The sequence below is a fragment of the Pleurodeles waltl genome, chromosome 3_1 (genome assembly GCF_031143425.1).
Source record: "Pleurodeles waltl isolate 20211129_DDA chromosome 3_1, aPleWal1.hap1.20221129, whole genome shotgun sequence".
NCBI lineage: Eukaryota > Metazoa > Chordata > Amphibia > Caudata > Salamandridae > Pleurodeles > Pleurodeles waltl.
Genome location: NC_090440.1, coordinates 842,208,419 through 842,214,418, shown reverse-complemented (window position 1 = coordinate 842,214,418; position 6,000 = coordinate 842,208,419).

Genomic DNA, 6,000 nt, shown 5'->3' with positions numbered 1-6,000 from the left:
CCACTCCCCCATGCTTTTATAAAGTCTTAACTTCCATTAAGGCAGCGGGTCTACTGTCTCCAGGTTGGTAATTTCATTCCTTTGTGCATTTACATGACAGTAATTCCAACCGTGAAACTGAACATATGAAAATATAAAACAGGCAGTTTCCATTCGCAGTAGTTCCCAGTAATTCTTTAAGGTGTGGTAACTCCTGAAACCTTCAGCCACACACAGCCCAGGCTTTGAAGGACAATCAGGGCAGTACATCCGACTCTCCCTCCAGATACCTCTTTGGGCACAGACTCTACATGTCATAGTGGGCAAGTCTTTTTTGGAAGTGGGAGGAATGTGATTATGAAAGTGGCGATCTTTCAATCTAGCCTCATCCTCCACCACTGCTTCTCTAGGAACTCTTGCCTGTTCCACCACAATAAGGCTCTCTATCACTGACTCCTGAAATTTAACAAATTTCATCCTTGACTCAGGGGAACAATCCTTGAACACAATAAAAGCATTAACAGTTGCTAAATGAAACAAATGGATGGCCAACTTGTCATACCACACGTAAGACTTATGAACAGCAGTGTAAGGTTCCAACCTCTGATCCACTCTTTCAACACCACCCATGTGCTTATTGTAGTCCAAAATACACACAGGTTTGCGCACTTCCCAGCCTGACCCCAAACAGTCACAGGGGAAGTACGCTCATCATTGATGGTAGTAAGCATGAACGCATCCCTCCTGTCTGCAAATGTCAGAGCTAGCAGCTCATTATTATGCAAGGCACTGCACTGTCCCCTCCGAAGTTTTTACAGACAAGCTTCCTTGGGTAGCCTTTCCGGTTAGAATGGATTGTGCCACAAGCAACAGTGTCCACTCTGAACAATTCCTTGAACAACTGCACTCCAGTGTAGCAGTTATCTACATACAAATGGTGACCTTTGTTAAACAGTTGTCTACCAAGTTCCCACACAATTTTCTCACTAACTCCAAAAGTGGGTGGACAACCAGGGGGGTCAATACTGGAATCCCTACCCGTGTAGACCCAGAAATTATACACTTATCCTGTACTATTTTCAGACAACATATACATCTTAATTCCATACCTTGCCCTCTTGAACAGGACCGAAGACTCACCTACAGATCTTTCTTTCCCTGGAACATAGACCTCTGAAAACCAAACTACAAAATGATCAAGGGCAGGCTTAATCTTAAAACAATGGTCGTAATCAGGGTGATCTTGTGGCAAGGCTAAAGCATTGTCAACAAAATGCAGCATCCTAAGAAGAAGCAAATACTGGATACGAGTCATGGTTGCAGGATATATAGCCGTTGACATCAAGGGACTAGTAGACCAATACGAATCCAGTGACGGCTTCCGTATCAACCCTATTAAAAAAGTCAAACCCAAGAACTTTTTTAACTCTTCCAGATTTGTGGGAAACTACTGGGTAAATCTAGACTGAGGCCTACGTCTGGCAGCATTGTCCCTCAAATACAGCTCCCCATACAAATTAGTCTGCTTAACAATCTCTTCAAAAAATACATTGTCCATAAACAACTGAAAGAAATTAACAGGCAAAATGTTTTCTGTATTCACTCTACACCCTGGGGGATCAGCAAAGACAGGCAACTCTGGCTGCTCCATGTTTAGGGTAACACAGAGTTCAGGTCTTTCAATAGGAAGCCTTTCAGCCCCATGCTGCTACACTATTGGCACATCAGTGTCCTCCTCTAAAACAGGCCCTTCATCTGCACTGAGAGTGGCAACACAGAGCTCAGGTCTTTCAATGGGAAGCCTTTCAGCCCCAGGCTGCTACACTATTGGCACATCAGTGTCCTCCTCTAAAACAGGCCCTTCATCTGCACTGAGAGTGGCTTCCTCGTCGGAAGATTCCTCTCCGACAGAAAGTTCACTGCCAGAATCTCTCACTTCCTCCTCACTCTTCAGACGCAGAGTCAGTCTGATAATCATGACCAGAAGACGACTCAAAAAGCATACCAAGAACCTGCCGAGCTGTCACTCTGCAGCTAGCCATGATCCTTTCTAAGAAGTGTAACTTGACAAATACACCAACAATAACCAGCAATGTCTAAAATAAGTAATAAACAAAGTGTGGCTTTATCACAAAGAGTTATGTACTCAAAAACTATACTACTCACTTGCCTGAAAAAGCTAGACTCACCAGCAACTACTCTACACAGACACAGCAATCACCAATGATATCCCACTAAAAAGAAAAAAGAAAAGCAAATTAGACATGACAGTACAATTATAATTGTGCACAAATCTGATGACAATTTCACACAAAATCCTGCATTTAGTACACCACCTACAAACATGTCATTCATGCATGGCAACAATTCTCTTTTGGAGTAAATTGTTTTTCCTTACCTAAAACATGCAACATGCAAACTGCAGGTCAACCACTGCCAAAACCTTAAGGAGCCACAGCAAAGGAAGCAAAAGCTTTGAGCTAGAAGAAAAAGAGAAATAAACTGTTATAGTCACAAATGCAAATACTTCACCAGATGACAAACACCCCGCCACCAAACATTTAGAAATTTTCCCTGGTGTCTAGTGGTTTCTGCCCCCCTTGGGGGTAGATGGGCCTACAAAATAGGCTGGAGGCAGAAATGGCCAACAGTTGTGTGTCCCCCCATGGGGGGGTGACCCTTCCCAAGGAGCCGCCCCCCCACACAAAAAAAACAAAACTTTAAAAAATCCCTGGTGTCTTGGTGGCTTAGATGGGCGTAAAAACAACAGGCCTATCTGCCCCCAAGGGGGGCAGAAATGACCATCAGTAATGTGCCCCGTTTGGGGGGTGACCCTTGCCAAAGGAGCCACACCCCCACACAAAAACACACACACACACAAGATCCCTGGTGTCTGAGTGGATTCTGCCCCCTTGGGGGCAGATGGGCCTAACAATAATAGGCCGATATGCCCCCAAGGGGGACAGAAATGGCGTGCAACAATATGGCCCCCTAAGAGGAGTGACCCTTGCCCAAGGGGTCCCACCTAACAAACAAAAAACACACAAACAATCCCTGGTATCTAGCGGGTTTCAACCCCTCGGGCCAGAATGGCCAATCTAGTCCCGGGGGGCTGAAAATACTTTGCCCACAGGGAAGCGACCCTTGCCGCAGGGGTCGCTGCCCTAAAATAAAAAAATAACAAATCCTGGTGCATAGTTGGTTTCGACCCCCTCCTCCACCCTGGATGGCAGATCAGCCAAACAAATGGCCGATCTAGCCCCCGGGGGGGCCAAAACACTGATCGATAATTGCCCCCAGGGAGCGACCCTTGCCTAAAGGGGTCGTTCCCCCAAAAAAGATCAGCCACAATTGTGGAGCAAGAATCCATTGAAAACAGGCACAGGGGGAAAGGAAAAACTCTTTCCTTTCCCCCCTGTGTCTGTTTTCCCCACAACCCCCCCCAGGAGAAGGACTCACTCAAAGGCATCCTCTTTCCAAACACGCTGGAAGCAATTGGCTTCCTGCGCGTCCCCAGCAGCATTTGATGATGTCAAAGATCGCCAAGGGGGGTTGGGGTGGAAGGGGAAGTGATTCCCCTTCCATTCCTGACTTGAGGGTGTGGGTGGGAGGCCCATGGGGTTTGCAGGATGAGCTGGTCTCGTCCTCGGCACACGTCAACCGTGGCTGAAGGCGAAACCAACTCATCCGAGACTCCCGAGGGGTTAAAAATATATGCTCCTTCAGGCCTTGCCTTTCAGTAATGAAATCACATAAGCAACACATAGAGGTGTCTTGCTTTTTATTACTTTTCCAGCCCTACCCTATGACACATTACGTAGTGTACCTTGATTACATTACATGCACTACATTCAATAACACCTTATGCCAGAAACAAGATTAATGTACAATAATTATTTGCTGTTCCACAATATTATTCAGGCTGCATATTTAATTAATACCACTGCAACTCAGGACACACTACCTCTACGACAAAGAACATTTTCATTAAAAACTATTTGACCGATTTGCATTATCACCTGTAAACTATGCCAATGTGTTCTTACGAAACAACAACAAATCCTCGTCCGTAATATTGCATAACACTTTAGAAGATGTCTCTTTTTCCCATACCTACCTTTTGGACACACACTTATATATCAATTTTTCTATGGACATATTGAAATGAGTGCTTCAGTTTTTTTTTTTTTACAGGACAGAAGGATACCATTTCCTCCATCTGTATGCCACTGTGCCTTATGGCACGGCTCTCTACACCAATTTACCCTACATCTCTACACTCTATTCCACTCTACACCACTGCTCTCTACAACACTACTTGGCAACACTGCCATATACGCCTTTCAACTCTCCGCCACTCTACTCTGCACCACTCTACTCTGCGCCACTCTTCACTGCTCCACTGTACTCCATGTAAGTGTACTCTGTGTCTCTTAACCACTCTACTCTATGCCACTCTATTCTAGTGCAATCTACTCTATTTTACTCTACATCTCTGTACTCTGAACTGCACCAGTATACTCTATACCAATGCACTCTACTTTATCATTCACCACTGTACTATTCCACTGGATTCTACACCACTCCCGTCTATGCCACTCCTCTTTACTCGGCACCACTCCTTTGCCTTCAGCGCATTCTATGCTACTAATCTATGATACTCCGCTGCGTACCCTGCACCACTCCACTCTACCCTACACCACTACACCCAACGCCACTTCACTCTATTCTGAAACATTCTAGCCTACACCACTGCACTCTCCGCCACTCTACTCTATGCTGCTCCACTCTACACCATTCTACTCTACGCCACTGCGCTCTACACCAGTCTACTATCAAGACAAGTCAAGTCAAAAGGAATGTTTATTTAGACCTTGGTCCTTAAGCAACATAAAACTACAAGAGAATTAGTCCTCATAAAAACATGTATACAATTAAAATGTTCTCATATAATTCATAAATAACACAATCGTCATAATAAATATATAGAAATCTTACCCCAAACTTACATAGCAAACACTGCCATTTCTTGTAAAAAAAGAAATCCAATTTACATAAAGGCAGACTTCTAATCATCTAATAAAAGCCTTTTAATGGCAACCATAAATTTCCATAAGGCACATTCAGGTAACACATACCTGTTACAGAAATGCCGCTGCTTGCCCATGGTTACCAATGCCGTACTTTGAAGAGAGCAGCCTTAAGATAGTTTTCCGAAGGGTCTGAACTTTTAAACAAATCCAAAAGAAAATATAAACTACCACCTTTAATACTCAAGCCACAGGTACATTTACCAGATACGTCCATAATCGCAATTTTTACCTAGTTACTGCTCTAACACGGATAGATACCGGTTCTCAGCCTTACCAATTCTGATCTGAACCTACAGTTAGATAGTGAATCCACATAAGGCAACTCCTCATTTTGCCATGAGTTGTACATGAACTAGAATGAAAACTTCCCCTTTAAATACTACGTATCATGTTTTCTGGCCATATTCTTCATTAAGACACAGACCTCACTCCGATCACAGCGGCATAGGGTGCTAACACTGGCCTTAGGGACACATCACCATTTTCTCTATTAAAGTTTTTCAGACAACTTACAGATGCTAAGGCTCTCGCTTTGAGAGATTTGATATGATCATTACACAATAAATGCTTCTCAACCATACTCCTTGGTACTTATAATACCGTCCACCTGATATACCTCCGTAAAATAATTGTTGCCCAGAGACTTAAATTTTTTGCATTATCAGCGAAGCAATTTAGCCTGGGTAGACATTGCTGATCATGGCTGATTTTTTTCTGGACGGCATTTTTAAAAATGGCAGATGTGTTGCAGTGATGATGTAATCTTTCAGGAATCACAAGACCTATATACTTTCTTTCATTTATTGATATTTTGAAACATTTGCTCCATAATCAAACACCATCTATTAATAAAACCTTTAAAAACATAATAGAAAACAGATAAAACAGCAATAAATATCTATAAAAGCCCATATACCAAAATCAATCA